General features: G+C 44.0%; 1 pseudogene; it reads left to right on the top strand.

The window, feature by feature from the left end:
• Nucleotides 1–654: 654 nt before the first annotated feature.
• Nucleotides 655–8,186, top strand: LOC114199794 (uncharacterized; annotated as a pseudogene).
• Nucleotides 8,187–10,251: the final 2,065 nt, after the last annotated feature.

The following is a 10,251-nucleotide window of genomic DNA, read 5'->3' on the forward strand; positions in this document are numbered from 1 at the left end:
AGGACGTGTCCCTCGCGCTGCGGTGCCGGGTTCGGCCTCGGAGCCCAGCGGCGGGGGCTCCGACGAGCTGGGAGGCGAGGGGGCCCCGGCGTGAAGGCCCCGCGGAGGCCCGGCCTCAGGGCCGCCTACGCAGGACCCCGCCCGGCTGCCGGGCGTCTCCGGGGACCGAGCCCGGGCCGCGGGCGCCGTGGGAGCCGGAGCGCGACTTCGCCCTCCGTTCCGCCAAGTTCGCATGAGAAAAGGGCACGGTTTTTCTGACGGGATTCCTCACTGCTTCTCCCGGCAGTGGCGGCGGAAGTACTCGAGTGCGGAAAACCCGGCGCCCACAGATACGCTTGGAAGTTTTGCTCTGGGCTGGGACCTCTTTGGTGTAATTACTGCCGGATTTGCAGGCTTCTCGCGCGCCGCTGGTTGCCTCGTTGCACCTGCCCCCACCTGCCAAAACGTAGCGCCGTCTGACCTCGCGCATGCTGTTCATACTTGTGTCTGCTGATCGCCCCAAGTGCAGCCGACCTCCAGGACGGCAGGGGGCTTTGCTTTGGGCACGAATGTGTTTCAAGAACGTAGAACACTTTCTGCACAAGGGAGGCCTCTATTAATAAATACTTGTGGATTTAATGAATGAATAAAATTAGTTACTCCGGTTACAGGTCCTCCTTTGTGGGTTCTTCACAGCTTTGCCATTTATCTCCTTAAATTCTGTTCGCTAGAATGCCCTCAGAAGTCTCCAGTTTGCACTCCAGCAGAAGCCAGGCGGGATGGCTGTGGACACAAGAAAGTCTGCTGGCCAGTTGTTCGAAGCCGGACGGGTCGGCAGGGGCCTGAGATGGTGAAGGTGGAGTTGGAGGAGGACCACCCAGGGATCAGGCTCTCAGCTTTCCGGAGGACCAGCCCCCCTGCTTGGGAGATTTTCAGGCAACAGTTCAAACACTTCTGCTACCAGGGTTCCCTTGGACCCCGTCTGGCCCTGAGCCGGCTCCGGGAGCTGTGCCGTCAGTGGCTCAGGCCCGAGACCCACAGCAAGGAGCAGATCGTGGAGCTGCTGGTGCTGGAGCAGTTCCTGACCCTCCTGCCCGAGGAGCTGCAGGCCCGGGTGCGGGAGCAGCACCCCGAGAGCGGGGAGCAGACAGTGACCGTGCTGGAGGATCTGGAAGGAAAGAGAAGTGTACCAGTAGGAAGACACTGGTCTGATATGGTTGTGGAAAGCTTGGAACAAAGCTTTCTCAGTTGTGGAACTCAGAGAACAATGGGAAAACCCAGCATTCAGCAGGGAACTGAGCTTCTCGCTAAGCCAGCCCAGTAAAGAGGGAAAGTGGGGAACAGCAGATTCTGGGATGGTGAGCAAGGATACTGAAGGCATTCTGTATTTCAGATAGAATGAGGAGCATCATGCTCCTTACTTTACAGGTCACTCAGCTCACAGCAACAAAGAAGTAGGTGAAATCATTCCCAATTTGCACACATGGAAAACTAAGTTCAGAGAGGTTGGGTAACTTGGCCAAGACCACACGGCCAACAGTGAAATGACAGAAACAAGACCTGATCAAATTTTGCTTTCTGGCCGCTTCTCAGTGCCCCAGAAGGTAAACAAGGCCCTGGTTTCTCACATTTTTTTCCTAGTCTCTTGGAGAATATTTCTTGTGGACTCCTCCAGAGGTTCAATCTCTGTTAAATTCTTGATATCCTTAAAGCTTAATGATTTGCTTGTCTCTAGGTGTAAGCCCATGCTCTGGAACAGGAAATCCTTTTGTAGACAGTGACCCTTCAGACACTAGATGAAGGATCTTCATACACATGGGTTCAGCCCCCAGTGATCCAGTTCAAGGGCAAAGGACCTGAGCCCCAACCATCAGAGGAAGGAGGTGAGGCATGAATTTCTCTAGGGAATTTGGACTGAAATGACCTCTTGAGTTGAAATTTTTTTGGCGTGTGACACTAATTCCTTTTGACAAGGGTTATTGAAGAACATGACAAAGGTGACATTTAGGGTAATAATGATTAAAAGGTAATAAGTCCTTTCAGAGCAGCCTCAGTAGTATGGTCGGTTTTAAATATCTGTATTTGAAATTTCTACATATGGTCTAGTAGCAAATGTTATCTCAAGTATTTTGATGCTTACATCCTTCAGTAGATAGATAGGATATTAACACTGTAAAACTGTACTGACTTTTCTGAAAGTTACCCTTTATTATTACCAGAGAAGTATATATGCATTGTACAAAGTTAGAAAATACATAAAAGCAACATAAGAAAATAAAGCACGATGTTCTGTCACTCAGATTATAATTGATGGCTTTTTATTCTATATCTGTATCTTTTTATGTGCATAGGTATTTATGTGCATATATGTGTACACATGTGCATACACACTACCTTTTACCAAAAGAAGATCATACTCTGTGCTATTTTATAACCAGATATTTTGTTAATGATCTTTCCTCTGTCAGTACATTTTCATGTTATCTAAATTCAATCCAAATTCAAATAGTCTCATTTTTTCTTAAATGTATTTTTTAAAGATTTTATTTGTTTATTTGAGAGCACCATGGGCGGGGGTGGAGATGGAGAGCACCAGTCGGGAGAGGGGGCAGATGGAGAAGCAGACTCCCTGCTGAGCGTGGAGTGGGTCAAGGATCCCAGGACCCTGAGGTCATGGCCTGAGCCGAAGGTCACTGACTGAGCCACCCAGGCGCCCCTCCAAAACGTATTTAAAGCTGATTTGTCCAACTCAGGTTAGAACCCAGGGGAGCATGATGTATCTGGTCATTATGCCTCTTAATTCTTTTCTACTTTAGAACAGTTCCCCTATCCTTTTTTCCCATAGCCCAGACTTTCAGATGAGCGGAGGCTAGTTTCCCACCCTCTGGAGTTTTCTGATTGCTTCCTCATTGTATCACTTACTGTGCTGCCCACGTACCTTGTATTTCCTATAAACTGGAAATTAGATCTCAAGGCTTAAAGGATTCGAGTTAAACATTTTTGCTAGAATTAATACTAGATAAGAGGAGACGTTAATACCCGGGTGGCCCACTATTAAAGCTCTGGCTTGGCAGGACAGTGTGATCCCTTCATCGTTTTCCCTTGTAGCTAACGATGTGGTGTCACTTTGGCACTATGTGAATGGTTTCCCGTCAACAAATGAGAAATGTTTGATAATCCTTGTATGGGTCAACCACTTTATTAAGGGTTACAGGATGATTTTATAATTCTTTACTCCTTCTATTTTATTAACTGGCATTCTTCATACTGAAGCTTTCCTTCATCACATCTATTTGGTCACTTCCTTCTAAGCGGTCATGCATGATTGATGCTTTGTTTTTCCCCCTTTATTTACCAATGTTCAAATTCAAAAAGTGGGTTATTAGTCATCTTAAATGGCGACTTGAGATTTTAGGACGTTTTCTGTGTTGGTATCATTATGAACTTAGGAATTTATTTTTTTAAAGCTTTAATTTATTTGAGAGAGAGAGCATGGGAGGGGAGGATAGAGGGGAAGCCGACTCCCTGAGGAGCGGGGAGCCTGACATGGGGCTCGATCCAGGGCCCTGGGATCATGACCTGAGCCGAAGGCAGCCGCTTCACCGACTGAGCCACCCGGGCACCTCTGGACGTAGGAATTTTTACTGAGTCGGTGTGTTTCAGCCCCCTCATTAAAAACCCATGCCTTATTCCACACATCTTCGGCTTGTGTGGATGTCTTCAGTCTTGCTCCTATCTCTGTTTTGCCATGGCTCTTTAATTTTGACTGCTTGCTTTTGCTTTTTGAACAAAATAACTTGTTTTAGGCTCACCTTGTACCTTCCCTATACCCAGATCTGGTATCACCCATTTCTGAACGAGCCTTGGTTCTTGTTAATAGAGAATGCTATTGGAGAATAAAGTCTGGGTGTTAGGGGTGTTCTTTATCACATAGGTAACCCTGCTTCTAGGGCATTTCATGGGCAGAGCTAGATAGACATTTTTTCCTAACAAACATGAATTTGTATTGATGTATTCATTCTGCTTTACCATTACGTTCCATCACTGTTCTGTATTGCATTTGGTTTCTTCATTTTTTTAAAATTCCATTCTTGTGTTCTCCTTTGGTTTGTTTATTCACTCAGTCACTTATTTACTTATGGTTTTAACAGTTTGTATAAAGGGGATCCCAGGAAGCACAAAGAGAGCACGGACTGACACACTAAAGGGAGAAAAGCCAATAAAGTGCATAAATGAGCAGGCTCTCTTGGTTTTGTTTTTTTGTGGTATTTTTTGTTTTGTTTTAAGTAGGCTCCACGCCCAGTATGGAGCCCAATGCTGGGCTTGAACTCATGACCCTGAGATCAAAACCTGAGCTGAGATCAAGAGTCAGACACTTAACCAACTGAGTCACCCAGGCGCCCCATTTTCCTAACTTTTGAGCTGGGTTGATTTATGTATTTTCATTCTCCTGTTTACTAATATAAGTATTTGATGCTATCAATATTTCATTGAACACTGGTTTAGATGAATTCCAAATGTTCTGAAATGTGTTTTCATTATTATTTTCCAGAAAATCTGAAAGTTTGCCTTTGAACTAGCAATTGTTGGAGTTTAAAATTTACAGATGAAAGAGCTTGTTTTCTGATTTTGTTTTTAATTTATTGTGATCAGAGAGTGTTTGTGTTATTATTCCTATCTTATAGAATTTATTGTGGTTTTCTTATGACCCAATAGGTAGCTTTCATTAATGTTCACTGCACATCTGAAAAGTCGTTTTATTTTCAGGGTCAGACCTTGACATACATATGTATCTATAAGATTGAATTTATTGATTTCATTTTGTAAATCTTTTTTTATCTATATTTTTCTGGTCCATTTGGTGTTTTTCAGACATAGAAAGGACAGTTAAAGTCTATTCTTTGTTTTGTCTGTTTCTTTTTATATCACCTATAGTTTCTGCTTCAGGAAAGTTGTCACTGTGTTGTTTTCTGCATAATTATTCATATTTGTTACATCTGCATTGCACATTGTGTTCTTTATTTTAGCATTTTTAAGTAGTCTTCTTTGTCTCATTTCATGCTTTTGGCTTGAATCCCCCCTTTCTCTGAAATTGAAATCTTGATGCCTTCTTTCCTTTTATTTGCATTTGCTTAACATAGCCTTATCCATCCTTGATTCATAACTTTTCTCAATCAGTATGTTGTATATATGTCTCCTGTATGTATAATAGAGTGGCGTTTTGGTCTCTGATCAAATCTGATGTTTTTTTAATGAGTTAAGCCATTTGCATTTATTGATATGGCTATTAGGACAAGTACATTTGATGTTAACATAATTTTCTTATGTTTTTTGATGTACGTGTCATCTATACACATATAAATATATAAATACAAGTACAAACATGCATACGTGCATAGCTGCGTATACGTACACACACATATATGATTTTCAATGTATGGTTTGTTTTCCCTCTTTTTTTAAAGATTTTATTTATTTAGAGAGTGGGGGGAGGGACAGAGGGAGAGAGAGAATCTCAAGCAGACTCCCTGCTGAGCGTGGAGCCCGACCGGGGACTGATCCCAAAACCCTGAGCCAAAGTGAAGAGTTGGATGCCTAACTGACTGAGCCACCCGGGCACCATACTTTTTTTCTATTTTTTTTTAAGATTTTAATTTTGGGACAATTGAGTGGCTCTCAGTTAAGCGTCTGCCTTCGGCTCAGGTCATGATCCCAGGGCCCTGGGATCGAGCCCCGCATCGGGCTCCCTGCTCGGCAGAGTCCACGTCTCTCTCTTTCCCTCTGTCCCTATCCCCACTTATGCTCTCTCTCTCTGTCACTTGCTCACTTTCTCAAATAAAATCTTTACAAATAAATAAAGATTTTAATTTTAAGCAATCTCTACATCCAACCTGGGGTTCAAACTCACAACCCTGAGGTCAAGTGTTGCATGTTCTTCCAACTGAGCCAGCCAGGCATCTCTCTCCTTTCTTTTTAAGTGTAGTAGTTCCTATACTAAGGAAGCTTTGTAGTTCATATCACTGGTATATTAGTTCTCAACTGCTGCTTAACAAATTACCACAAAGTTAGTGGCTTCAAACTACACATATGCTTTATCTCACAGTTTCTGTAGGTGGAGAGTCTGGGGTGGCTCAGCCAGGCTCTGTGCTTCTGGGTCTTTTACAAGGTTGCAGTCAAGGTCCCAGGGCTGATGTCTCATCTGAGTTGTGATTAGGGAAGGATCCACTTCCAACCTCACATAGCTGTTGGCAGGACTCACTTCTCCGTCAGACAGAGGGTCTCAGTCCCTTGCTGGCTGCTAGCCAGAGGCCCCCCTTAGTTCCTTGCCCCATGGGCTTCTCCATATGGTGGCTTTCTTCATCGAAGTCGGCAAGCCAGCGAGGACGAGTGTCAATAGAGAGTCCACTAGCAAGTTGGAAGGTACAGTCTTATGTAATCACAGAAGTGACAGCCTGTCAACTTTGCCACACTCTGCTGGTAACTCAGCCATGCTTTTTTCTTTCTCACTTCCACACTGTATTACTACCGTTCCTCCCACCTTGACTAACCTCTTTCTCTGAACCTCTAACACTAAGAGAGGAAACAATATCATCTGTTAACATCAACCTAAAATAAAGATTAACCTTTCCAGCTGTCTGTCTCTTAAATTATTTTTGAGTTATCTTTGCTCCTCAAGTTGTGTGGTCTGCGTTCAGGTGGTGGTGTGAGGACTGACAACATGACATTAGGCATGAAGCGGGAACTTTGTGAAGAAGCAGAACCATGTGGGAAGGGGTCTGATGAACATGACGGAACTCTGTCTCAGCATGCCGAACGCACAGGAGACAGCCTAATGGAAGTTTGGAAACGCAGGATGGGGGTGCCACAGGTAAGAAAATAAATACATGTGAAGAATGTAGGAAAACCTTCACCTGGATAAGAGGCCTTCACATGCATAGGAGGATCCACACTGGGGAGAAACCATACTCGCACGGAATGTGGAAGGGCCTTCATCAGACATGCAGACCTTACCCAGCACCAGGGGCTTCGAAGCATGGAAAGGCTTATCACTGTAAAGAGTGTGGCAAAGGTTTCAGTCAGAAAGCAGGCCTCTTCCAACATCTCAAAATCCACACTAGAGAAAAGCCATATCGGTAGAGTATATGTGGCTGGTGTTCCCGTCAGAGATCAGTTCTTACAAAGCATCAAAGTCTCCACGCTAGAGAGAGACCTTTTGAATGTGCGGACTGTGGTAAAGCCTCCTGCCACAGTTCAGACCTCACTGAACATCAGCGATTCCACAGCAGAGAGAAACCTTACAGATGTAATGAGTGTGGGAAAACCTTCAGGCAATGTTCACACATTATTGAGCATCAGCAAATTCACAGTGAAGAAAAACCCTATAAATGGTAAGTGTGTGGGAAAGCCTTCACTCAGTATGCAGGACTTAACCAACACCAGAGAATCCATACTGGAGAGAAACCTTTTGAATGTCCTGTATGTGGATGAGGCTTTAGCCTCATTATGAGCTCAGAACTCATAATCCATCACAGAATCCACTCGGGGGAAAAACCCTACGAGTGTGCCGAGTGTGGAAAAGCCTTTAGCATGAGCTCAACCCTGATCATACATCAAACAAGTCACACTGGAGAGAAGTCCTATAATTGTGGTGAGTGTGGTGAAGGCTTCAGTCAGTGCTCATAAACAGGTTGAGAGGGAAGCACAGGAACCCCCCCAACCCCTCGAACCAAGAAAATGTAAGTGTGACGAGTGTGGAAAGACCTTTACTCGGTCAACTGGCCTGCAGAACCATAAAAGAGTCCACACTGGGGATAAAACCTACCAGTGTTCTGAGTGTGGGAAGGCCTTCACAAGGGGAGAGCATCTTCTCAAACACCAGGGGATTCACAACAAGGTGAAGCCCTGTCAGTGTAGAGTGAGGCAAAGCCTTCTGTCAGAAGACAGGTCTGAGTCACCATCTCAGAATCCACACAGGAGAGAAACCTTTTGAGTGTTCCACATGTGGGCGGGCCTTCAGTTGGAAGTCAGACCTCAATAGACGTAAGAGAGTCCACTCTGAGGAAAAACTCCATCAGTGTGAAGAGTGTGGGAAGGCCTACAGGCAGAGAGCAATGCTGTTCCAACATCTGAGGGGCCACACTGCTAAGCCCCAACAGCAGAGTGAGCAGAGTGAGCAGAGTGGAGCCTGCGTGGGAACTCGGCCCTGATCAAGGGCCAGAGAGTCCACAGCAACTGGACACCTTGCCCCGGTGTTAGGCAACAACTCCAGCAAGAATCCAGGACTTTTTTTTTTTTAACTGAAATAAAATGTTTCTTGGACTTCATTATTTAAAGAAAATCAGAGATGCCACATCAAAGAGTTCTTATAAAGGTCATAAATGCTAGAAAAGTTGAGAGTTTAGAAAAATGTCAACAAGAAATTTACCTGTGATTACTTTTACTAAATGCAATGAAGTATTAGTTAATATGATGAAAAAATACACAAAGCAGCTATAAAAAATATTTTTCTACTGAATTCATGAGTTTTTATGTTGTTTTTTCAAACCATTTTGATTTTTTTTTTTAAGATTTTGTTTATTTGAGAGATAGAGACAGAGATAGCAACAGAGATAGAAGAGAGCATGAGCGGGGAAGAGAGGGGGAGCCCGACGCGGGGCTCGATCCCAGGACCTGAGATCGTGACCTGAGCCACCCAGGTGTCCAAAACCATTTTGATTTCTAACTAGCATTAGCCATTCCCAGCACTGAAATTACTACTCTGGGGGCCCTGGGTGCATCAGTCAGTGAAGCGTCTGCCTTCGGCTCAGGTCATGATCCCAGGGTCCTGGGATCGAGCCCCACGTCGGGCTCCCTGCTCCGCGGGGAGCCTGCTTCTCCCTCTGCCTCTGCCTGCCTCCCTGCCTACTTGTGCTCTCTCTCTGTCAGATAAATAAAATCTTAAAAAAAAAACCTACTCTGAGTACCAGTCGAGGACACTAGAAAATCCAAGTTTGGGATGTGTGAGGTGAGTTGTGTTTCTCTCCCTACCTAACCAAGCCTTTGACCAGAAGTGAGTGGTCTGCAGACCCTTCCTGATCCCCACCAGAATTAGCATTTCCTGGTGAATAAAGGATGTGTTAAAGTCCTGATACGGACAGCAGAAGGGCATTGGCCTCCAGAAGCTCAAAGTCTCATGGGGCCTTTATGGCGAAAGCCCAGGGCATACTTTTCTCCTTGTGAAAATGCTCCTTGAGCTCACAACTGAGAAGGACAAAAGGGAAGCGGGAAAACCGAACCTTCCAGTCCAGCGTTTTCACCCTCCTACAAATTATATTTACACAACGGAAGCCTCTTTCAGCTTCAGCACTACCCATGTTGTGAGGGATATGATATGAAGCCCAGGATATTTTTCAAACACTGGAAGAGTATTTTCTCATTTTTTTGTGTGCTACCCACAACGTAACACTATAGATGTGACACGTTTTGAAGTGTAATGTGCATAATTAACATTTTCTTCAACACCTTCTGAAATCTAGACAGCCAGCAAAGGAATAATCCCTGCTTCTTTTCTTTGATGTTTGCATGATGTATCTTTTACCACCCTTTTACTTTCAGTTTATTTATATCATTAAATTTGAGGTGAGCTCCTTATAAACAGCATATGCTTGGGTGATGTTTTTAAATTCAAACCCCCAATCTTTGTCTTTTATTTGGAGGATGGAAATGATTTCCATTTAATGTAATTCTTGGTATTTTAAGGCTTAAGTTTGCTATTTTTTTCCCTTATTCCCTGTATTGCATTTCTGTGGTTTCTCTTCCTTGCCTTCCTGTGGGTTACTTGAATATGTTTTCAGAAGTCTGGATTTATTGATAATGTTTTTGGATGTATCTCTCTATATAGCATCATTGTCCTTGGTAAAAGCTGTTACTTTGAACTGGCTTTCAACCCACATATATTCTACACATTTCTCTCCAAGAAATACATCAGCTTTTGTTAAGCTTAATTTGAGAATAACCCTAGACAATAATACAAACATTCTAAACAGATATGGGGGATTAAACAGAATTGTCTTCTTACCAAAGTCTGTGTTAGTTTTTTGTTACCTGTTAAGTCCTATGTCTAATGAGACCCAGCAGGGGAGCCCTCCAGAACATTTTGAGCTAAGAATGGCGGGAAGCCGGACTCTTGTTTTATTCTCAGTATATCTCAGCACTTTAAACGGTACCTGACAAGTATTAGTTGCTCCGTAAATATTGAAGGAAGGGGAGGAGGTTCCTGGGCCCTGTGCAGCT

The sequence above is a fragment of the Eumetopias jubatus genome, unplaced genomic scaffold, assembly GCF_037043125.1.
Source record: "Eumetopias jubatus isolate StellerSeaLion01/CBP00866 unplaced genomic scaffold, mEumJub1_p1.0 scaffold_6, whole genome shotgun sequence".
NCBI lineage: Eukaryota > Metazoa > Chordata > Mammalia > Carnivora > Otariidae > Eumetopias > Eumetopias jubatus.